Source organism: Chelonia mydas, chromosome 9 (genome assembly GCF_015237465.2).
Source record: "Chelonia mydas isolate rCheMyd1 chromosome 9, rCheMyd1.pri.v2, whole genome shotgun sequence".
Lineage (NCBI taxonomy): Eukaryota > Metazoa > Chordata > Testudines > Cheloniidae > Chelonia > Chelonia mydas.
The window spans coordinates 53,518,036-53,543,398 of NC_057855.1; the positions used below are offsets into that span (position 1 = coordinate 53,518,036).

Consider the following 25,363-nt stretch of genomic DNA (forward strand, 5'->3'; position numbering starts at 1 on the left):
TACCTTCCCCTGTCCTTTTCCACGCAGGCTGGGAGGTAAACTCTGCAGATGAACTTTTGAACTCTGGGGCTGTGCTGGACTTCCGGGACTTTGGGTGACTTTTGGGTTGCTGGACTCAAGAACCAAAGGGAAAGGACACAGCCCAAATCTGCTTGGGGGGTGGGTCTTCTGGTTCATGGTTTGTGTTTATGAACCCTAGTTGTGGTGTTTTCCCAACATAATGCCGAATTGTTTCCCTCCTTTATTAAAAGGGGTTGGTTTTTTTGCTACACTCAGACTCTGTGCTTGTGAGAGGGGAAGTATTGCCTCTTAGAGGTGCCCGGGGGGTGGTATGTAATTGTCCCAGGTCACTGGGTTGGGGCTCGAGCTGCTTTTGCATTGTGTTGTTGAAACAGAACCCCTAGATACTGAACCCGGCCCTTGTTGCTGGCAACTCTGATGGGCAGAAGGGTTACACAGATTTTTACCTTACTTTTCCACAAACTGCAGGCTATCCCCTAGGTTTGTGAGGTGCTAAGTCTGCCAGCCTTGGAATAAAGAGAGGGGAGAGGGAGCAGGAGGGGAGAGGGGGAATTCTGCTAACTGGTGTGTCTTGCTCCCAGCCTATGGATCAAAATTTTATCCCTGCCTCTTTGTCTGTAGGAAAAAGTGTTCGACTCGTGTCTTGCTGTTAGATCTTCTGACAACCTTGACGAAGTCAGAAAGAAAATAAATCTGCTTTTTCTGAAGTCATCTTGTGAGCAGTTTGTCCCCCTGGTATTTGCAGGATAACTATCAACTGTGCTGTATTATCAGTGTGTGTAGGTGTTTGCAAGTAAAGATTCTCATTTTTATTTTTTTCTTTGTAGTTTTCTAAATGAGCAATATATTTACTGATAAAGCATCTAATTTATGCTGAGAATCTAGGCTCTTTGAGATAGAAACTGTTTCCTTGTTCTGTGTGGTTTTTTTTTTTTTTTTTTACAGCATCTAGCACAATGGGGATCTGATCCTTGATGAGCTCCTAGGTGTTCTGATAATACAAATAGATCATAAGTATAATTTGTTTCTTGATTACAAATACTAAAGTGTAGCTTTCCCTAATGTTTCAAAATTTCACTGCATTTATTAAATTCTCTTTTAACCCTTTTCATAGAATTACTTTCCCTTATTTAAGAGTACAAGAAGATATCTGTTTATACCTTTTTAAATTCTGAGTGAGTTTAATGGAGCAAATGGGCATAGTTTGTGGCAAGAACAGTCACAAATACCTCAAACTCAGAACTGTACTAAGTTGTAGTTTTGAAAAGAGAGGCAATAGTTAATGGGAAAGAAAACTAAATAGTCTAGATCGGATTTGATTCTCACAGCCATTCTCTGAGATTAGCCGTTGCAAGGCAGGGGGTGGCTGGAACAAAGAACATAGCCCTTCCCCCTGTATTTCAGCCCAAGCAGGAATTGAAATGACACAAAGTGGGACTTTCCCATTTTAAATCCCTGTTCCCACTCATGCCTGCATGTGATTCAGTGCCAAAGTGAAATGCTGCCTGAAAATGGTCTGACTGGAATGGGGTGGGGAGTGGGCGGGGAGAGGAAATTGAGGAGCTATTGGGAAACAAGGACAAAGACTGCCCCTCGTTGCTTCTGCTAACACAGCGAGCCCTGTCCCTCTGTAAAAAGGCAAACAGTAGCCCAGGAGCCATCACAGATTCAGAGGGGACAGTCTTTGAGTAAAGCTCCTGCAACACCTGGCTGCCGAGCTCAGGAGAGAAGGATGAAGTTCGCTCTCCGTGCCACGCTGTCCTTGGGGATATTGGGTAAGTGCCTGCAGAGCAGCAGTTTTGAGATGGGGGTGTCACTGACATTCTCAGCAGCCCCAGCACAGCAAGCAGGAGGCTCCCGGGGGCAGCTCCAAGGCAGCGGCAGTGGCAGGAGGGACAGCTGAACTGCCTGGCAATTGATAGCCTGCTGGGAGGCTGTGGCACAGGGAACTTAGGGGAGCTGATGGGGGGGCTGCCTGCCCACCCTGGTTCCAAGCCCCCACCAGGTAGCTCCAATGGGCTGCTCTTTCTGCAAGAAGTAGACAAAGCAGGCGGCTGCCAAACAATGTTATAAGGGAGCTGTAATGAAATGGCCTTTGGTGGGACACTACTGAGAGTATCAATACAGGACAAATTGCTTGGAGCGGGGCAGTCACAGCTCAAGGCTGGGGTTCCTTCATTACTGAGGCACACCAAACGAGCCAAACAGAGAGGACTTAAGTTTTACCCCAGTGGCTAACCAGAAGTCATACAAGCAATTCCCTCTGATACTCCAGTTCCCTTGTATCACCACCAGCACTGCTCCTTATGGGGATGAATGGTTATGAAAACCAATACCCCAGTAAAAGAGAAAAGGTTCTCCCAATCCCAAAGGACCAAGCCCCAGACCCAGGTCAATATACAAGTGAGATCTTACTCACAAATCACACTTTTGCCAATCCTTTAGAATCTAAAGGTTTATTCATAAAAGGAAAGAAATATAGATGAAAGTTAAAGCTGGTCAAAGTAATCAACTATATACAGCAATGGAAAAGTTATTGGTTCAGGCTTGTAGCAGTGGTGAAATAAACTGCAGGTTCAAATCAAGTCTCTGGAGTACATCCACAGGTTGGATGGGTCATTCAGTCCTTTGTTCAGAGCTTCAGTGCAGCAAAGTTCCTTCAGAGGTAAGAAGTAGGATTGAAGACAAGATGGAGGGGATGCAGCTGCCTCTTATAGTCTCTTGCCATGTGGCTTGTGCTTCTTTTGTTCCAAATACATGTTTCCCAGCACATGGCTTGAAAGCCTTAGCGTCCTCTCTGTAGGCATGCCCCTACATGCATTGCTGAGTCATAAGGTGTATCTGCCTTTTCTTAATGGGTCAGTTGTATAGCTGATGGTCCTTAATGGGCCACCAAGCAGGCTAGGCAGTGCTGATGCCAAACTGTCTGGGGTGTCACCCAGAAGCATAGCACAAGTTTGAAATAAAGACAGTATAGAGCCAATACTTATAACTTTAAATACAAAAACGATACATGCATACAGATAGCACAATCATAACCACAAAATCATAACCTTTTCATAGACACCTTACCTGACCTCCGTTATATAAGATTTGGTGCAACTACAGGATCTTGGTTACAACAATGATCTCTGTGGTCACCGTTCATGTCAATAATGTCACAGGAGCATTGCATAACTTTAAACAAGCATGTTCTCTAATTGTTTCATTGTTACATTGCCAATCAATGTTAACCAGGAAGACGTTAAGTAAGGCGTTGCTTTGCTAAATATTGATTACAGTAAGTTTAAAAAAGTTTAATGTAAAGTTAATGTTGGCTCCTGTCTTGCTAACTTAGCACCATGCTTATTTCTGGGGTGTTTTTGCACCTCAACTTTGTACCCCTTATATGTCTAAGGGGTTCCATGAAAGGTTGTTGATATAATAGAACAGTGGTTTTCAGCCTGTGGTCCACAGACCATGTCTAAGATTTTCAAAGGCGTCCACACCTCCATTTGAAATTTTTTACAAGTCCTCAAATGAAAAAAGGTTGAAAACCACTGTTCTGGGGGAAATGCCCCGATCGAGTAAGCCCTGGAAGTTCATATGGATTGACTTGAAAGGTTCACTCTACCAGAAACACCAGCATGTGTGTGAATTAAAAATGCATGAATTGAGGACAAGAGGCTCTTTATTCACTGTGGTTGGTGGGGGTTTAGTCAGTATTTGCCGGTCAAGACACCTTGGTGGGGGAAGTCAGTATTTGTTGGTCAAGACACCTTCTCAGAGTATGTGGTGTCATGGCCACTGAAGGAAAAAAGGACTTAGGCACTTATGGCTGCATTGATGAAACATGTAGTGTTGCAGTTCAGTCCACCAAGCTGCATCTGCAGTGATCAGGGGAAGGAACTGGAATCATGGGGCTGGTCTACACTATGTCGTTAGATCGACATTCCCCGATTTAGGTTGAATTTATAATGTGCTTGTCTACACTACAGAGCCCTTCCCACCAACCTAAAGGGGTTTTAAAATAGACACCTGTACTCCACCTCAATGAGAGGCGTAGCACTGGATTCGACCTTCCTGGGTCAAATTAGGGGTTGTGTAGACACAGCACAGTGTATTTTGACTTGTTTGGCCTCTGAGAGGTGTCCCAGAGTGCTCCAATGTGTCCGTTCTGGACAGCACTTTCAACTCCACTGCGCTTCAGCCAGGTAAACAGGAAAAGCCTTGGGAACTTTTGAATTTCATTTCCTGTTTGATCAGCATGAGACCTCACCACCACAGCTGACCATGGCTGCCAAGGTACGCAAACGCGCTCCAGTGTGGAGCACACAGGAGACACTGGATCTGTTGGCTGTGTGGGGAGAAGAGTCTGTGCAGGCAGAGCTCCGAACCAGCAGAAGAAATGTTTACATCTATGCCAGGACATGGAGGGGAAAAGGCTACACAAGGGACACACAGCAGTGCCGTGTGAAAATAAAGGAGGTCAGGCAAGTGTACCAGAAGACAAGGGAGGCAAATAGTCGCTCTGGTGCTGAGCGACAGACATGCCGCTTCTATGAGCGGCTGCATGCAATTCTAGGTGGGGACCCCACCAGTACTCCAACACTCTCCGTGGATACCTCCCAGGGGACCCAGGCAGCCATGGGCAACAATGAGGAGGGCATTGTTGAGGAGGAGGAGAATGTGCAGCAGGCAAGCAGAGGATCCATTCTCTCCAGCAGCCAGGACCTTTTCCTAATTCTGGAGCCAATCCCCTCCCAGGAACCACTGGTGAGGGACTGTGATGGCAGGGAAGGCATCTCCAGTGAGTGCACACTTGTAATAACACTACAGGGGTTAAATGCAATTGTGGTTAATGTTCAATTTGAGGTAAGCAATTGGGATACAGTGCAGCTATGCAAAGGGTGCTCCCTGGAAAAGCCAGTTTGTGTTTCCCTGGGTGCGCTCTCACACCGCCTACCCTTTCATGTGTGCTTACCATGCCTGCCTGCAAACCAAAATCTGCTGCCCAGTGCTCTGCCATGTGTTGTACCTCACTGGCAGGCTCTTTTAAAACACAAAATTTGGCCGAGTACCTCAGGGAATGCATTTACTGCTGTGAAATTGTTTAATTCATTGCAACAGTTAACCTTTTGTTTTCAACAATATATGCTTTTCTTTGCAGCAGCAACATTTTCTCTGGGTGCTTCCTCCACTCCAGCACAAAGACTGCCCAAAGGCTTGGCTACACTTGAAAGTTAGAGCGCATTAAAGCAGCCCCAGGCCCCCTAACTCACAACCCATCCACACTGGCAAGGCACTTAGAGCGCCTGGACTCTGCAGCTGGAGCGCTCCTGGTAATCCACCTCCACGAGAAACATAACTCTTGCTGCGCCTCGGCTGAAAGGTCAGTGTTAACGAGGTGTTGCATTACTGCGCTATGATCGGCCTCCGGAAACGTCCCATAATCCCCTTAAGTCAAGTGGCCACGCTTGTCATTGTTTTGGAATCGGCTGCAGAAATATGCCCTTTCAAAGCTCTGTTTCTGACAGCTGGCTCTGTTTCTGACGCTTATCTGCTCGGGGACAAAGCACCATTAGTGTGGAATACTGCTTGCTGTGAGTGTGAGAGAGAGAGGTGGGGGAACAAGGGGGTCTGCTGCTGTCTGAACTTACAAGACAGCATGCTGACACGCTCTCAGCGCCCCCCCCCCAACCCACTCTCTCTCCCCCCACATACACACAACACCCCCTACATTTGAAAACATGTTGCAGCCAGCTGCATGCTGAGATAGCTACCACAGTGCACTTCTCTCTGGGGCATTGCAAGAGCTGCTAATGTGGCCTCGCCATTGTGCTTGAATCTGACAGTGTGAACACACTGCAGCGCTTTCCCTACTGTGCTCTCCGAGGGTTGGTTTAATTCACAGCGCTCTACAGCTGCAAGTGTAGCCATGCCCCCAGATTAGAAGGCCAAAAAAAAAAAAAAAAAAAAAAACGGACAGGGGAAGACATGTTCTGTGATTTGATGCGTTCCTCCGAGGCTGACAGGACCCAGCTGCATGCATGGAGGCTTACACTCTCAGAGAGCATGCACATCAATCAAGAGGGCACGAAAACAAGCAGGGAACAAGAGCGTAACACGCAGGAGAAGATGTTGTGGCTCATGGGGGAGCAAACAGATGTGTTGAGGCATCTGGTTGAGGTGCAGGAAAGGCAGCTAGACCTTAGAGTCCTGCTGCACCCAATGACGAACCAGCTGCCCTCCTCACCAAGTTCCATATCCTCCTTTCCCAGAAGTCCTAGAATGCGGGGGTTGGAGGTGGGGAAATTCCTTTATCCCTTGAACTCAACTCCAGGGGATGGTTCATAAAGCAGAAAGCTCTCATTCCCACAGCTTTGATTGCTAGACAGTGCAATTGTAATAAGCTATGTGTCATTGCCCCTCCCTCCCTGTGTTATCAGGCCCTTACCTGGTTAACATTGCTATTCATTGCTGTCTCTGTTCACTGTTTGTTAGCATAATAAAAATGCATGAATTGAGGACAAGAGGCTCTTTATTCACTGTGGTTGGTGGGGGTTTAGTTTACAAGGCAGTACATGCAAAAAAGGGGGCAGGCTGGTAAGAAACAACACAGAGAACTGTCACATCAGTGTTGGATCATTCATGAAACTGGTTTTCAAAGCCTCTCAGAAACACAGCGTGCCTCGATGTGCTCTTCTTATCGCCCTGGTGTCTGGCTGCTCATAATGGGCAGCCAGGCAATCTGCCTCAACCCCCCCCCCCCCCCCCCCGAAACTTCCCCCCCCCTTACTTTCACAGATATTATGTAGAACACAGCAAGCAGCAACAACAATAGGAATATTGCTTTTGCTGAGGTCTAACCTGGTGAGTAAACTGTGCCAGCGCCCTTTAGATGTCCAAAGGCACGTTCTACCACCATTCTGCACTTGCTCACCCTATGGTTGAACTGCTCCTTACTGCTGTCCAGGCTGCCTGTGTACGGCTTCATAAGCCATGGGAGCAAGGGGTAGGCTGGGTCTCCAAGGAAAACTATTGGCATTTCAACATCACCGATGATAATTTTCTAGTCTATGATGTTCGTTCCTTCTTGCAGCTTTCTGAAGAGACCAGAGTTCCTAAAGATGCACATGTCATGTACCTTTCCCGACCATCCCAATGAAATGGGGTGTCAGTGAAATGGCCCCTGTGATCCACTAGCGCTTGCAACCCCATTGAGAAGTAGCCCTTCCATTTATTTACTCTTTGACAAGGTGGTTTGGTGCCAAGATAGGGATATGTGTTCCGTCTTTCGCCCTACCACAGTTAGGGAACCCCATCATGGCAAAACCATCCACTATGTCATGCACGTTTCCCAGAGTCACTATCCTTCACAGCAGCCCATATGATAGATTTATCCACTCCAAATTCATTCCCGACTGACCGGTAGCAATCTGGCATTGCAAGCTTCCACAGGGCTATTGCCACTCGCTTCTCAACTGTCAGAGCAGGTCTCATTTTGGTATTTCTGTGCTTCCGGGGTGGGAAAAGCAATTCACAAAGTTCCATGAACATGGCCTTATGCATTCAAAAGTTATGCAGCCACTGCTCCTCATCCCATACCCGCATGATGATGCGGTCCCACCAGTCTGTGCATGTTCCACTGTGTCAACAAGCCCGGCTGCCACTGCCAGTATGTGCAAATTGCTCCGTTCCATGGCTTCCAGCACAGCTATTTGTGTGGCATCACATTCTTCTGCGCGGCGGCTCCTGGCTAGGTTCTGCAAATGCCGCAGGATGATGTGTGAGGTGTTTGTGATGTTCACAACAACAGTGTACAGCTGAGCAGGGTCCATGCTTGCTATGCTATAGTATCTGCACGAGTAACCCAGGCTTAGGCGTGAAAATGATTGATTGCCATTGCTTTCAGGGAGAGAGGAGCCAAGTGCATCATGGGAGGCTGATGATATGTACCCAAAACAACTCGCAAAAATGTTTTTGTCCCATCAGGCATTGGGAGCCTAACCCAGAATTCCAATCGGCAGCAGAAACTATGGGATAGCTGCCCACAGTGCATCATTCCATGAGTCGATGCTACCCATGGTAGTGGGGATGCGCTCTGCCAACGGAATGTGCATAGTGGGGACATACACCATCTATTTTGTAAAATCGGAGGCTACAAGTCAACTTTAATAAATTCAACCTAATTTCATAGTGTAGACAAGCCCATGTTTATTACACAAGGTTTGCTAACAACTCGAGAGAGCCACAGTGAGGACTCCTGGGAATAATGGGGGAGCGGAGAGAGTATACCACACCGTTGGTTCCATGCTTAGTCAGTGAGGACCAACAACACTGATATACAAAGACACCTTTTGTCATCATTACATACAATGCCAGCCAACATTCAACTATCCAGTATTATCTCTATGAGATTAGTTGTGCACTCTGCAAACCCATGCTCCCCTGTGGCTTGTTATTCAGGCAGCAAGAACCAGAAAGGCCCCCTGCACCTATACAGGTGGATGACACAGTGGAGTGCCCCAAGGACAGCATTCCAGAAGGTAGAGTAATAGATCAGCTGGGAGCACCAGAAGCAGGCATTCCAGGCACAAGTTGCCAAGAAAAGGAATTGTATCCCTCCAGGAAGGAGAGAAGGTGTGGCTATGCAACTGGAAAAAGCAGCCTGGAAAAAATCCAAGCTTTTACCTTCTCTGGAGGGGACTTTGCACAGGAAATAAACTAAACCATTTATCTTTGCTGATGCAAAAAGCAAGAGCTTGCCCCTTTGTAGTGCACAGACTCACTGAAAGAAAACACAGGACAAATACTGAGGATATTCAACACCCTTCGCAGAGAAATGGAGAGGAGGATTTGGAAGAACCCCAACAGGTTCCTATATGAGACTGGTTGTGGAGGAAGAAGAGATATCGTCAGGACCTCAACACATGGCAGTCTTCAGCGCACAGCAGATAAGCCTAACCTGGAGATATGAATACGTACTCACTGATAATCTAGAGCCAACTACAAGTTGTGTCTCCATGACTGAATACAAGACTTGAACTTGGCATAACATGAGCTTTGGCATAATATAAGAAACAGTTCCAACTGGCTCACGTCTGAGCCTCTTGAAGGTACAGTTCCCCACAAGACCAACAACATAACCTCAGTTGATTGCAGACTACCTCCTAGGAGTTAAAATGATAATAAAACATTTCTTACTATTTTGAAACTCTTATTAAACTAAAAGGGGGGAGGTTGAAATGATTAGTGTAAACAACACCTCCACCAATAGGTAGTGCTCTGTCTTCATCTCAGAGCCAAGTTGTCTTGTTTGCGGGCTGAGGGGGAGCACTAGGAGGAAGTTAAGTTCTGCCTGCATGTTAGGATAGAGATATTCAGATCTGTCTGCAAAGACCTATACTTTAAGAATTTAGGTGTATTCTTATCACTTAGCTAGTTATAGAGGTATAAAGAAAGAATCAAAATCACTGTCTGCCTGCGTAAGGGCCTTCTCTCACTGTGACAGTCTGAGGCCCTGTTCTTAGACTAAGATCTTTGGCTAAACAGCAGAGGCAGCCATAAGCTAGGAAGTGTATGGTCACATTCTTACGTTCCAAACTAGTCACATTGAAATAAGGTGCTATTGGGCTGTTAGGAATACAGTCCTGTCCTGATAATGCCTATCACCTCCAGAGAAAGGGAAGTGCCTAGAAGATGTAAAAGGAAACTTAGTTTGAAAGCATCCTGTCTGGCAAGAGCTCATCTATCAATAGCTGGGATGTGAAATCCTCATTTCTGTGTTGTTCTATCACTGTAGTCCCTATTTCCCTATTGTTTGTCTGTATAATCTCTGTCTGGTTCTGTGATTGTTTCTGTCTGCTGTATAATTAATTTTGCTGGGTGTAAACTAATTAAGGTGGTGGGATATAATTGGTTAAATAATTGTGTTACAATATGTTAGGATTGGTTAAATTTCAGTAAAATGATTGGTTAAGGTATAGCTAAGCAGAACTCAAGTTTTACTATGTAGTCTGCAGTCAATCAGGAAGTGGCGGGGGGGAAATGGGAACAGGGAATGGGGATGGGGAAATTGGAATCATGTTTTGCTAAGGGGGGGAATGGGAACAGGGACACAGGTAAGGCTCTGTGGTGTCAGAGCTGAGAAGGGGGAAACTGGAATCATGCTTGCTGGAAGTTCACCCCAATAAACATCGAATTGTTTGCACCTTTGGACTTCGGGTATTGTTGCTCTCTGTTCATGCGAGAAGGACCAGGGAAGTAAGCGGGTGAAGGAATAAGCCCCTAACACTGCATGTCCTGGAGTTGTTGCATTGTCCCAATAAATCCTTTGATTTCTGTAAGTGAGTATTATAAAACCAGCGGAGACAACTGGAACTAGGGTTGCCAACATTCAGTGTGGATAAAAATCAATGATTTAAAAAAATAAAATAAAAAAAATCGGATTTTTTGATATTATGCTTTTTGAGGAAAACACCTCTCTAAAGATAGTTTTAATTAAGATACATTTATAGCTCAAAGATATCTCATCATGGAATAGGGATTATAAATTCTAATTCTATAGTAGGAGACAATATATTCATGTAATGTTTAAGAAAAGTTTTGTAAATGAGTTCCAATAGTTCATGGATTAGGGACCCAATCTTATGAGGTTCCAGGGGCTTCTGTATAGATTATTTAGGTTAATCTTTCTATCTACCCAATGGGATTCAGTGCTCAATCTAGAAGATGCCATCAGCTTAGTTTTGCAGTTCTCAAACTGTGGATTAGTGTCTCCAGAGGTAACATGCTTGTTAACAGTAAAAATGTTTTAAAATAAATAATATAGAGAGGTGGGAAATAACAGACCTCAACCTTATTGTCCCACTGCAAATTTGTGTACACAGAGTCAATCCCTTACCTCTCTCTAAAAGTGCAAAGTTTCAAAAAGTTCAGTGAATAGAAGATTGTTGGGGAGCGGAATAGATCTGGACAAGAAGAAGTCTGGAGATAAATGTGAGAAGGGAGGGACAGGCAGTAGAAACAAAAGTGAAATTGTTTGAGCAGCATATTCCAGAAGTCTTGAGGTCTTTCTGAGTGAAGCCTTCATTGATTTAAGATCTACCATACCATTCCCTCACTAGAAGGGAAAACCTATAATGGCAGCAGGCTGTAAAAGAGACCCAGTTTGGGAATAAGAACGATTCAAGAAATATATGTTTGCTGATGATGTTTTAAAGGAAGTCACACCAATGAATTGGTGGAAGTCACTTAAGCACTTGGATTCAGAGACTGTTGAAGTGATAATCTCACTTTTAACAGCAGTAGCTTCTTCTGCCGGTGTAGAAAGAATATTTTCTCCCTTTGGACTAATTCATTCCAAATTGAGAAATCGTTTGGGACCTGAAAAAGCAGGAAAGCTTGTTTTTCTTTTCCAGATTATGAACAAACAGGAAAATGAGGGTGAAGACGACTGAGTTAGCTACAGAAGCCAATATTTTATGTTTCTCATGTTGACCTGGCTGACATAGTTGATTTGATTTTTTTTTTTTTTAAATATTTAATTTAACTATTTTAGTTAAAAACAATTTTAACAAAAAAAACCTGATTTTAAAAAACTTGAATGTTTAAGTATAAGAGGGGTAGCTGTGTTAGTCTGTAGCCACAAAAACAACGAGGTGTCCGGTAGCACCTTAAAGACTAAGGGTATGTCTACACTACGAAATTAGGTCAATTTGATAGAAGTTGATTTTTAGAAATCGATTTTATACAGTCTTTTGCGTATGTCCACACTAAGCGCACTAAATCTGCGGAGTGCATCCTCACTACCATGGCTAGCATTGACTTACGGAGCGGTGCACTGTGAGTAGCTATCCCACAGTTACCGCAGTCTCCGCCGCCCATTGGAATTCTGGGTTAAGCTCCCAGTGCCTGATGGGGCAAAAACATTGTCGCGGGTGGTTTTGGGTACGTGTCGTCAGTTGCCCCTCCCTCCGTGAAAGCAACAGCAGACAATCGTTTCACGCCTTTTTTCCGTGCAAATGACATACCAAGGCAAGCATTGAACCCCTCTCAGCTCAGCTTACCATCACCGCGGCTGTTGTGTCCTAGGTGCTGTTGTGTCCTAGGTGCTGCTGTCAGCAGATGGTGCAGTAGGTCTGCTAACCATCATCACCCAGCTTACCCCTTGCTCCCATGGCTCATGAAGCCTTACACAGGCAGCCTGGACAGTAGTAAGGAACAGTTCAACTATAGGCTGAGCAAGTGCAGAATGGTGGTAGAATGTGCCTTTGGATGTTTAAAAGCTCACTGGTGCTGTTTGCTGACTAGGTCAGACCTCAGCACAACCAACATTCCCATTGTTATTGCTACATCTATCTCTGATTTGTGAAGAATATGTATTAGGGTTATAACAACCATCAAGAATGCACTTTTATGTAGAAATCCATGATTAAATCGAGTCTTCCTGACTAGTGATTTAAATCAAATTGATTTAAATCAAATCCACCCTGCCAACATTGTATTTAAAAAATAAGGGACTGTTTTCCACCCCACCCCTCCTCGTGATATTATTAATTAATAAATAAACCATACTCACCTACATTCACCAGGGGTATTTCTTGCTGCTATTGGCAGCACTCAGCATTTCCTGATTTCATTGTATAGAGATGAAAAAATAAGGGATGTCCCATGTAATATGGGACTGTAGCACACTAAATGGAACCGAAATAGACAAGTTGCTCCTCACATCCCAGGTCCTGTCAACTTACCGCAACATCCTCTGTGCTGTCAAGGGAACTTGTTTTCTTCACACAGCTGAAAAGAGGGAGCTGATCTTTCATGGCATCTTTCAGTTTAACACATTTCCTCTGTGCTGCATCTGATATTGTGCTCAATCTAATGCTCTGATGGGCAGCAAGACATAGTGCTGTGGGGAGAGCAAAAGAGGATTAAGGGGTTGTTTCAGCACCCCCACACCCCTAGTTCCAGTGCCTATGGCCCCTGGTCTCCCTGAGGGGCAGGATGCTGCTCAGCGACATAGGGGAGGGGTTACTCCCCCTCAGGCTCCTGTGCTGCCATGTGCGCTGGGCCATAAGTGCCGTGTAACACAGGGCACACTGAGCACAGGGATCCCTGATCCTCCAGTAATGGGATGAGGGTGGTGGGGTCAATGTCCTAACTACCAGTCCAGCTGTTGGTCCCTGGGGTCTCCTGTATCCTGGGGACACCGGCTGCCCTTTGGCTTTGCTTTGCCTACATCACCTTTCCCACCACACTGGGGTCTCCCCTCCGCCCCTGTTAACGATGCTCCCTCACCAGTCAGTGGGGCTGCCGTAGAGCGACATGAGATCTCCCTGGGGCTGGCCACTCTGCCTCTGCACCGTGGCTGGGAGAACCATTCTGCATAGATTCAGGAGCGTCACCTCTGGGGCAGTTTGTGCAGTGGGAGGGTGATGGTTCCCATGACCTGCTCCTGAACTAGGGAAACACCAAGAATCAGTCACAAACATTTGGAGAGTCGAAGAGTAAATCTGTTTGAGGGAATGAGGCAATTTTCTCACATTTATTTGCAGTCCAGAATTATTTATCAGATGTTTTCTGTCATTCATTCCTGCTCTGTTGCTCATTCAGGGACAGCTCACGGGGAATATCTCATAGTAAAATATTGGGCCATTTTGATTGGATGGCTGGGTCACATGGGGCTAAATCCACAAAGAGAGTTAGGCAAAACCAAAAACCAAATCAAAAAGAAATAATTTCAGGTTGAAACAAACCATTTCAATTCAAATTAAATGTAGTCTTTGAACATTTAGTTTTAAAAATGCCAAACAAAATGTTTAGACTTCTCTGAGACTTATTTATGTTATTTTGGTGTGGGAGGTGAAGCTATTAACCAAATTCGACCCATGTTCACAAATGTTTTCTGTCCACCCAAAACTGCTTTATTTGCTTAAAAAAAAACTACTCAGCCAAGAAACTTCACCCAGCTCCACTCCCAACCTGGCTGGGCTGGGGAGTGAGAGGCTGGGGCTGTGCTGAGGAGAACATTGGTCTCTCACATAGAATCATAGAATCATAGAATATCAGGGTTGGAAGGGACCTCAGGAGGTCATCTACTCCAACCCCCTGCTCAAAGCAGGACCAATCCCCAATCAAATCATCCCAGCCAAGGCTTTGTCAAGCCTGACCTTAAAAACTTCCAAGGAAGGAGATTCTACCACCTCCCTAGGTAACGCATTCCAGTGTTTCACCACCCTCCTAGTGAAAAAGTTTTTCCTAATATCCAACCTAAACTTCCCCCACTGCAACTTGAGACCATTACTCCTTGTCCTGTCCTCTTCTACCACTGAGAATAGTCTAGAACCATCCTTTCTGGAACCACCTCTCAGGTAGTTGAAAGCAGCTATCAAATCCCCCCTCATTCTTCTTTTCTGCAGACTAAACAATCCCAGTTCCCTCAGCCTCTCCTCATAAGTCATGTGTTCCAGACCCCTAATCATTTTTGTTGCCCTTCGCTGGACTCTCTCCAATTTATCCATGTCCTTCTTGTAGTGTGGGGCCCAAAACTGGACACAGTACTCCAGATGAGGCCTCACCAATGTCGAATAGAGGGGAACGATCACGTCCCTCGATCTGCTCGCTATGCCCCTACTTATACATCCCAAAATGCCATTGGCCTTCTTGGCAACAAGGGCACACTGCTGACTCATATCCAGCTTCTCGTCCACTGTAACCCCTAGGTCCTTTTCTGCAGAACTGCTGCCTAGCCATTCGGTCCCTAGTCTGTAGCTGTGCATTGGGTTCTTCCGTCCTAAGTGCAGGACCCTGCACTTATCCTTATTGAACCGCATCAGATTTCTTTTGGCCCAATCCTCCAATTTGTCTAGGTCCCTCTGTATCCTATCCCTGCCCTCCAGCGTATCTACCACTCCTCCCAGTTTAGTATCATCTGCAAATTTGCTGAGAGTGCAATCCACACCATCCTCCAGATCATTTATGAAGATATTGAACAAAACCGGCCCCAGGACCGACCCCTGGGGCACTCCACTTGACACCGGCTGCCAACTAGACATGGAGCCATTGATCACTACCCGTTGAGCCCGACAATCTAGCCAACTTTCTACCCACCTTATAGTCCATTCATCCAGCCCATACTTCTTTAACTTGCTGACAAGAATACTGTGGGAGACCGTGTCAAAAGCTTTGCTAAAGTCAAGAAACAATACATCCACTGCTTTCCCTTCATCCACAGAATCAGTAATCTCATCATAGAAGGCTATTAGATTAGTCAGGCATGACCTACCCTTGGTGAATCCATGCTGACTGTTCCTGATCACTTTCCTCTCGTGTAAGTGCTTCAGGATTGATTCCTTGAGGACCTGCGCCATGATTTTTCCGGGGACTGAGGTGAGGCTGACTGGCCTGTAGTTCCCAGGATCCTCCTTCTTCCCTTTTTTAAAGATTGGCACTACATTAGCCTTTTTCCAGTCATCTGGGACTTCGCCCGATCGCCATGAGTTTTCAAAGATAATGGCCAATGGCTCTGCAATCACATCCGCCAATTCCTTTAGCACTCTCGGGTGCAACTCGTCCGGCCCCATGGACTTGTGCACGTCCAGCTTTTCTAAATAGTCCCTAACCACCTCTTTCTCCACAGAGGGCTGGCCATCTACTCCCCATGTTGTGATGCCCAGCGCAGCAGTCTGGGAGCTGTCCTTGTTAGTGAAGACAGAGGCAAAAAAAGCATTAAGTACATTAGCTTTTTCCACATCCTCTGTCACTAGGTTGCCTCCCTCATTCAGTAAGGGGCCCACACTTTCCTTGGCTTTCTTCTTGTTGCCAACATACCTGAAGAAACCCTTCTTGTTACTCTTGACATCTCTTGCTAGCTGCAGCTCCAGGTGCGGTTTGGCCCTCCTGATTTCATTCCTACATGCCCGAGCAATATTTTTATACTCTTCCCTGGTCATATGTCCAAACTTTCACTTCTTGTAAGCTTCTTTTTTATGTTTAAGATCCGCTAGGATTTCACCGTTAAGTCAAGCTGGTCGCCTGCCATATTTACTATTCTTTCGACTCATCGGGATGGTTTGTCCCTGTAACCTCAAGAGGGATTCCTTGAAATACAGCCAGCTCTCCTGGACGCCTTTCCCCTTCATGTTAGTCCCCCAGGGGATCCTACCCATCTGCTCCCTGAGGGAGTCGAAGTCTGCTTTCCTGAAGTCCAGGGTCCGTATCCTGCTGCTTACCTTTCTTCCCTGCGTCAGGATCCTGAACTCAACCAACTCATGGTCACTGCCTCCCAGATTCCCATCCACTTTTACTTCCCCCACTAATTCTTCCCTGTTTGTGAGCAGCAGGTCAAGAAAAGCTTCCCCCCTAGTTGGCTCGTCTAGCACTTGCACCAGGAAATTGTCCCCTACGCTTTCCAAAAACTTCCTGGATTGTCTATGCACCACTGTATTGCTCTCCCAGCAAATATCAGGAAAATTAAAGTCACCCATGAGAACCAGGGCATGCGCTCTAGTAGCTTCTGCGAGTTGCCGGAAGAAAGCCTCATCCACCTCATCCCCCTGGTCCGGTGGTTTATAGCAGACTCCCACCACTACATCACTCTTGTTGCTCACACTTCTAAACTTAATCCATAGACACTCAGGTTTTTCTGCGGTTTCGTACCGGAGCTCTGAGCAGTCATACTGCTCCCTTACATACAGTGCTACTCCACCACCTTTTCTGCCCTGCCTATCCTTCCTGAACAGTTTATAACCATCCATGACAGTACTCCAGTCATGTGAGTTATCCCACCAAGTCTCTGTTATTCCAATCACGTCATAATTCCTTGACATCACCAGGACCTCCAGTTCTCCCTGCTTGTTTCCAAGGCTTTGTGCATTTGTATATAAGCACTTGAGATAACCTGCTGATCGCCCCTCCTTCTCAGTATGAGGCAGGAGCCCGCCTCTCACAGACGTTCCTGCCTGTGTTTCCTCCCGGTATCCCGCTTTCCCACTTACCTCAGGGCTTTGGTCTCCTTCCCCCGGTGAACCTAGTTTAAAGCCCTCCTCACTAGGTTAGCCAGCCTGCTCGCAAAGCACATAGCAATGCACAGCACCACCAGTGCTCAGTGACCCAGTGGCTATGAAGCCTGGGGCCATATTCTGAGCTGGCACAACTCAGCAGAGCTAAGTGAAGCTAAGGCAAGTGGTGGAGTGTCCATCTCTTGCTGTCTTGAGACCAAGACTGGTGGCCTCTCTGGAAGATGCTTTGGTCCAACACATGTTATTGGTCTCAGGACAGGGGTAATTGGGTGAAATTCTCTGGCCAGGGTTACACAGGAGGTCAGACAAGATGACCTAATGGTCCCTTCTGGCCTTAAAATCTAAGCCTCTAAGTTGATTTTGAAGCATCCCCTCTCCAGTGAGAACCAGACCCAGCCAACTGACCTCCCTTTCCTGCATATTCTGCACTCCACTAGTCCAACATTTGTCAGACAACAAGACTATTCTGAATGGAGCTGCAGGGAGCTTGTGTGTGCAATGACCTGCTGTCAGCAGCCCTGCTCTTCCTGCAATCAGTCAGTTGGTGGCTTCACATTTTAGATAAGCTTTTGGCTTATCCTCTCTGCCTCAGTTGCTGCCCTAGTATCTTCTGACCCCAGCATGCCAAAGGTGAAGTGGTGCACAGTGAGTAAGGATGAGAAGGCCAAGTGTGATGAATGGAGTGCAGTGAGCGGAGGCAGCCTGGACTGTGCGGTGGCAGAAACCACAGAGAAATGCATTGCCAAGATAACAGTACAGGCTTTTCCCACTGCTATCTCCATGCATCTGCCTATGCAGGGAGCAGTTTCCTCTCTCTATCTTTGAGCAGCGCTGGTAGGGATTTTTTTTGACAAAATATTGAATTGGAAAATGCCGATTTGCTGAAATTGAAACATTTAATGGGCAGGGATCACTTTTTGACCAATTTCTCAATCTGAAAACATATTGCAAAAAGGGCTTAGAAACTGTCAAAACATTTTCACATTTTCTGATCGCAAAACTCTGGTTTTTTGATTGAAAGTGACTCCGTGTTGAAATTAAAGCTAATCACAGTTAAAAAAAAAAAAAAAAAAGCAAAAATGATCAAAATCAACATGAAATGTTTCAAAACTAGTGAACCATAGATTTCAGTTCACCTGAACCAATATTTTGGGGGGAAGTAGGCATTTTTGCTTTGAAAACCTTCAAGATTTCCACTTTTCATCCTGGCTCAGGAAAGTCTTTTGAAATCGTGAAAATTTTCACATGACAGGAGAACTTCTGCCAGCCCCGTCTTTGAGTGACAGGCATGAGCAGCTCATTTTCCTCTGGAGACCTGTAGACAGAGCAAGTGAATTCCTGCAATGGAGAGAAATGTTAAAGATTCATATCCTCTGCTGGTGTAAATCTGTGCATCTCCATTGACTTACAGCAGCTCAGGATCTGGCCTCTTGTGTATTTGCTGATATGTTGGATTCAGCATGCTACAGTGGCCATACTGGTCTGTGACCATGCAATAGTAACAGCTGATTGTCCCTTAGACCTGGGACCTGATGATTCAGCCAGCAGTGCAAAGTGCTCTCAGCCTGGAGACAGAGGTTCAGATACAGTCCTAAGAGTGCCAAACTACCAACATAGCAGTGGTTAAATTCACATGCTCTGGGTGGGCAGGAGCACAAGGAGCTTTGCCCTCTTCCAGGGGAGCCATCCCAGCCAGCAGAGGATGCTGGTAGCTGTTCAGGCAGCAGGGTCAGAATCATGGGGTTTCTGCTGCACAGCACACAGCGGAGAGACATCTTCCCCCTGCCAGCTGCCTCTTCTATGACAGAATCTTAAAAAGAGGCATTAGTGGGCAGGAAGAGGGTGGGAGAGGAAATACAGTGAACTGGCTTCACTTTGTATTTGATGAGTTGTTTTCATTGCAGAAAGGTGAAGCGGATGCCATGAGCTTGGATTCAGGTTACGTCTACATGGCTGGCACACGTGGCTTGGTGCCAGTCATGGGAGAATACTACAGGGGTGAGTGTGGAGCAGTCTATCCTTCTAGCCTATCCTTGGTGGGGAATTCACCGTTACAGCAGCACCGATTGTGCTGTGAGTTGTGGGAAGTCAATGGCCCTGGTTCTCTATCCCGGCCGCAGTAACCTCTGTGGGAAATGTGGGGAGGGGCAGAAAGGGGCTTTAAATCACTCCACCCCTTGGATGCTGCAGGCAGATTTGGACAGGAGTGGTCCTGGGCATAAGCTACAGCGGCCCCTTAATGGCTGGAGCAGGGTACCCTAACCACACCCTTCCCCTGTTCTGACACTCCCCTCCCTCCTGTCTTCAAATCCCCCCAATGGCCAAAGCTGCTCCATTGGATCTATCCCTCAGAGAACACCTGCCCTGTACCAGGGGTATTCCCTGGTGGCCAGTTCCAGATACTCATTACAGTACAGACCCTTAACCACAGATGCAGCCGCAGCCAGAGTAGCTGTACCTGAGCTGGCTTTAATGGAGCTCACTCAGGTCCCAGCGCAGTGAAGCCGCAGCAGTGCGCATGTCAGTGCAGGATAGCCCCATGAGTAATAACCCCCGGCTCTGGGTGGGCTTGCACAGCCCATGCTGCCGCAGTTTCACTGCTCGAGGACCTGAGCTGGCCAGATTGAAGGTAGCTGAGATAAGGCTCATGGAGCTGCAGTCACACCCGGTGACTGAAATATAGCTGTACTAGAAGTCAGTTATTCTAATTTCCATCTCCAATCTCTGTCTAACTAGCCAGGTAGCCCCAGAAGAGGGGTGGGGCAATGCTCTGTTCTGCTAATGCACTAGGTGTTAGACCAGCTACTCCTGTCCCCATCTACATTAAAGGCTTCTTCAGAAAGTAACTTACCATCTACCCCACAGAGAAACCACTGCTGTGACCAGAATCCTTACAAACCTAGATACCTGTATTTTTGGCATTAACTGCACACGTGCTTTTGACGCACTTTCTGAAATCTCCACTTTCCCATTTCAGCTGACCATACACGATGCAGGATTCGAGGAGCACAGGCAGATAATTACTGGTGACGGGAGGCAGAAGATAAAATCCTGAAAAACAACGTTGGTCAAGAGACACAAAACAAAGGGTTAGGAATCAATAGCCAATGTTCACCACAATCACTATGGCCAATGTACTTAGTAACCATCTGGAAAACAGCTCCAGTAGCAAATGGAATGGTCCCCAATTATGTAGGTAAAAGAGCACAGGGAGGAACTGCATAAGGACCTCCCCAAACTAGTCAAAATGTGGCAACATGAGTGCAGATAAAATATAACAGAAAACATGGGCAGGGTAGTACCCACTGTAAAGAACAAAAGGAAAAGGAGTACTTGTGGCACCTTAGAGACTAACCAATTTATTTGAGCATAAGCTTTCGTGAGCTACAGCTCACTTCATCGGATGCAGACTAACACGGCTGTTACTCTGAAACCTGTAAAGAACAAGTTATATTACCTAAGGATATAAACAAGTGGGGTTGGAAAAAGACTTACCCCTTGGTACAATATTACCCAACAGGCTGGGAGCATTATGGGGGATTTTTGCTGCCTTCCTGAAACATTTTCTACTAGCCTCTGTCAGAGACTGGTTTCAGAGTAGCAGCCATGTTAGTCTGTATTCGCAAAAAGAAAAGGAGTACTTGTGGCACCTTAGAGACTAACCAATTTATTTGAGCATAAGCTTTCGTGAGCTACAGCTCACTTCTTCAGATGCATAAAGTGGAAAATGCAGTGAGGATGTTTTATACACACAGACCATGAAAAAATGGGTGTTTATCACTTCAAAAGGTTTTCTCTCCCCCCACCCCACTCTCCTGCTGGTAATAGCTTATCTAAAGTGATCACTCTCCTTACAATGTGTATGATAATCAATGTATATGATAATCAATCCAGCACAAATCCAGGGTTTAACAACAACGTCTGAGGAACAGTGGGGGGGTAGGGTAGGAAAAAGCAAGGGGAAATAGGTTACCTTGCATAATGACCTAACCATTCCCAGTTTCTATTCAAGCCTAAGTTAATTGTATCCAATTTGCAAATGAATTCCAATTCAGCAAGTCAGAGACTGGAGCAGACTAAATGATCAGTGCTAGCATGGCAATCCCTGTGCTTACATGAATGTTTGTTGAAACCACTGTTCAGAGAAATTTCTAAGGGCATTGGACCAACCCCCAGCTCGCTGTGTGTGGTGATTGTGTTGCAGAGCTGAGGCTCCCCCGCAGGGCCTGGCAAGGAAGCATTCACTGCAGCAGTTTGTGCCGTGCCTGTTCTGGGGGAAAGCAGGGACTTTAGATCTAGGGCTGTCAGGAGCACTAACACATGCCACTTATTTTTTAATAAGGAAAAGATTAACCTTTCTTCTGTTTTGTTTAGGAGCATGAGCTAGTCCTCGTTGTGGGAGCAGGAGAGGAAAGACCTTTGCCCCAGGCTTTGAACCTAGAAAGGGAGGAAATCTCACATTCAGATACTAGCGTGTGGGGTCTCCTCGCCACAGATACATCAGGCAGGGGCGCCATATAGGGAGGCTGGGGGGCACCTTCCCCGCCTCCCCCCAGATTTCGTACTGCAGCTCACTCCTCATGGACACGCCCAGGCATACAGGAAGTGAGCGCTGGTCCTTTAAGACAGGCACTCAGTGTGTATGTGTGCACACAAAAGAGTCACACAACCCCTCCCCTGAGCAGTCAATCAGCTGGCGGCTTCTTTGATGTCAACAGCCCCTGACTGGGGCTCCCCTACATTGCTGGCATACGCCACTCTGTGCTGGGCACTCCATGCCCTGTCTCTCCTGGCCAAAGCCTTGGGTTTGCACTACTCCAGTCTGCTACTTCGCTGAACTTTCCTGGGGATGGGGGAGGAGGGAGGCGGTGAGGGTTGTTGGTTCCTGGATCCTGCAGCTTCTTCATCCTCCAGGCTGCCAATTGCAAACTCCCCCTTCTCCCAAAAAAGGGTTTGATCTAATGCTCTCAGACCCTTATCTGCCAAATGGATCTGTCACCTTTGGTGAGTTCATCATCACAGTTGAAGTGTATTGCTGTCTGCCATGCATCACTAGATGCTAGTGTTTTTACTGACGTGATGTAGCATTATTTCTAAAATGCCTAGGACAGTGCTCTAAAGAAATGAAAGGCAAAAGCTCAGTCAGGGTAAGGCAAGACAGTGGGGTAGTTCTGAATTATCCACAGGGATTTCTTTCCGGCCTCTCCTCAGCTTCTAGTTTCATCTCCAGTGTTTCAAGAAAAAGAGCAAGAGCTGCCTCCAGACTACCCCTTCATCTAGTATTGGACATCATAACCTGTGATGTATGTGTTTAAGGCTCTAGCCCCTGATTAAACTCTCTTGTAAAATGTCTTGCTTCCCCCCGGCAAGAAAGGGTTCTGTGGTGGATAATATCAACACAGATGGACCTTTTACCATAGTAGTTAATTCATTGTGATTGGTCCTACACAAAGGTCTAACGTTACTGGCAGGCAATGTTTGTTCAAATATTCATATTAGGAGTGCTAGTGACAATGTAGGATTCAGGCCTGTATTTTTGCTTGAAATAGTATTTTGAGTTTTGCTTGCCTGTTTGATTTTTTTGATGCACATACATTCTTACTAATATGTGTGAACAAAGGGATCCTTATGTAAAAACAAAGGACAAAGACACTGTGTATGTTGCTTTTGCCTAGCCAGATGGGTTTGTTAGTATAATGGGAACAGATAAGAGCAGTTAAAGTGTGACGGGGGGCATGGTGGGAATATAATATATGAGCATACACTTTAAAATTGCCTCAACTCCTATCTCAAGGAAAAGTCAAGCAACCAGTCAGGAGGGGCAAAGGGGGATTGGGGGGGTCGGTAAATCATTAGAAGGCCAGAGAAATGCTTCTCCCTGACCATAGCACGACCATAGCACAACCTCACTCCTCACCCCTCCCATGGGATACAAAAGAGGTGGGACAAAGACTCATGACCCCCCAAAATGGAACATGACCATAAATTGTAAGGGGTGGGACTCTGGGCAGTCATTTCAGGTATAATTATGCCTGCTAAGGAGGGGGGGATGGGACACTGGGAAACAAGACTCTCCAGCAAGCATGTATACCATAACTCTGATGCCGCAAACTAACCCCAATAAACATCGCATTGCCTGCACTTCAGACTTCTGGTGTGCTTTCTGTCTGTGTGACAAGAACTAGGGGAGAGGGTGAAGAGAAAGCCCTCTAACACTTTACTTTACAGAAATTTTACACAGAAACATCAGCAAGTGCTAGTAATGAGGTACACTTTAATACTTCCAGTAAGTTGTGCTAAATGAATTCTTCACTATAGTGAGCCACTTAGGGAGGGGTTTTACCAGGCAATCCCTGTCCATAGCTAGCTCTAGCACAGTTTCCAACAAAAATTGCAACTAACAAACACAAAGGGACAAATTCAGCTCTCCTTAGCACTGCTGTAAATCTGGAGCAATTGCATGGGTTTCAACCATTATTCTAAATTTGGAGTTGTATAAATGAGAACAAAATATGGTTCATCTTATTTACATTTTTAGTTTTGATCTTACTGCTACAAGATTTTGAACAATATATTTTAACCTCGTTAATACAAAGCCTGAGGTTCACTGACATGGTACTAAATTTAGAATTCCAATCAAGCATTTGTGCATTGGAAAAGTAAAATACAATAATTGCTGCTATGAAAAGTGCTTCAGTTGTGGGGTACTATGAATAGGGCCCTACCACATTCACGGCCATGCAAAACATGTCAAGGAACATGAAATCTGGTCTCCCCCCATGAAATCTAGTCTTTTGTGTGCTTTTACCCTATACTATACAGATTTCACAAGGAAGACCAGCGTTTCTCAGATTGGCGGTCCTGCCCAAAAGGGAGTTGCAGGGAGGGGCATAAGGTTATTTTAGGGGGGTCACAGTATTGTCACCCTTACTTCTGCGCTGTTTCAGAGCTTGGCAGCTGGAGAGAGGCAACTGTTGGCCGGATGCCCAGTGCAGAAGTAAGGTAGCAATACCATACCACGCCACCCTTACTTCTGCACTGCTGCCTTCAGAGCTGGGCAGCCAGAGAGTGGCAGCTGCTGACTGAGGACCCAGCTCTGCAGGCAGCAGCGCAGAAGTAAAGGTGGCAATACCATACCATGCCATCGTTACTTCTATGCTGCCTTCAGAAATGGGATCCCGGACAGCAGCTGCTGCTCTCCACCTACCCAGTTCTAAAGGCAGGGTGCAGAAGTAAGGGTAGCAGTACTGCAACCCTCCCTCACTCACACTCACAACCTTGCAACACCCTGTCCCCCCCACCCAACTCCTTTTTGGGTCAGGATCCCTATAATTACAACACTGTGAAATTTCAGAAATAAATAGCTGAAATCATGAAATTTACTATTTTTAAAATCCTATGACTGTGAAATTGACCAAAATGGACCATGAATTTGGTAGGTCCCTAACTATGAAACAATCTTTGAGTTAGGGTATAATAAAACATTGTTCATGTTGCAGTGTTGGGGACCCCAGGGCATGGCCACTAGTTAAGTTGAGGGGATGGAAGGCCATAAGGGTCGAGGAAGTCTCCCTGCTCTAGGCCTAAGGGCTTCTTGTCAACCCCCCTTAACGGAACTCAGGCCTGGCTGGTTTAAGTAAGCTCTTTTGCTCTTAAAACAATGTTGCAGCAGCAGATAATGCCTGATAGTGTAAGGTTTGCTGACGCCAAGTTAAAGATAACAGGAGGAGACAGCTTCAAGGCCAGACAGGATGTGCTGGTTGTTTAAGTTGCTAGGAATGCTTGTTAGAGGTTGCAGGAAATAAACATTGTTGTAACCCATATAAGGAAGGCAGAGTATTTGTGCAAAGCTTTGATTGGCTAATGTGTAGTGCAGTAGCATTAAGGAATATGAAAGTGTGTGTAATGACCTGCTCTGATGTGCAGGATTTGAGATTTCTCTCCCTGTACCTTTCTTTGGAATTCCAAATAAACTTTACTACTTCTCCACCCCGTTGTGATTATTGGGTAATGCATACCGGGCAACGACCCCTGCTGTTGCTTGCCTCAGGCACGCTGTGCCGGCAACAGCTTTTGGCATCCCTGGGTGGGCTGTGAGGCTCCAATTTAGCCTTGCCCGGATCCCTTCCGGCGGTCAAGGATTGCAGCGACAACCGACGCCCAGCGCGCACCGGTGAGTTCATCGGGGGCTTCGGGGGAGACACAGTTTGATTGACCCCGGAGGGCACGACGGTGCAACGCACTCACATAGTGGAGAAGTACCAAGGGTGATGATGGGAGGAACCAGTCCTTCAGATAAGGTAGGAACTTTGTGAAATCCGGATTGTGCTCTCTGTTTG

The 25,363-nt window shown here is 46.1% G+C and overlaps 1 long non-coding RNA gene across 2 annotated transcripts; it reads left to right on the forward strand.

Annotated features, from left to right (window-relative positions):
* Nucleotides 1-263: 263 nt before the first annotated feature.
* On the forward strand, nucleotides 264-25,006 carry LOC119567055. 2 transcript variants are annotated; one of them, XR_005226758.2, is made up of 4 exons: nucleotides 264-1,796; nucleotides 5,171-5,392; nucleotides 18,929-19,022; nucleotides 20,002-25,006. It is a non-coding gene; the product is annotated as an uncharacterized LOC119567055 (long non-coding RNA). The 2 variants fall into 2 exon arrangements; XR_005226757.2 differs by lacking the exon at nucleotides 5,171-5,392.
* The last annotated feature ends 357 nt before the right edge of the window (nucleotides 25,007-25,363 follow it).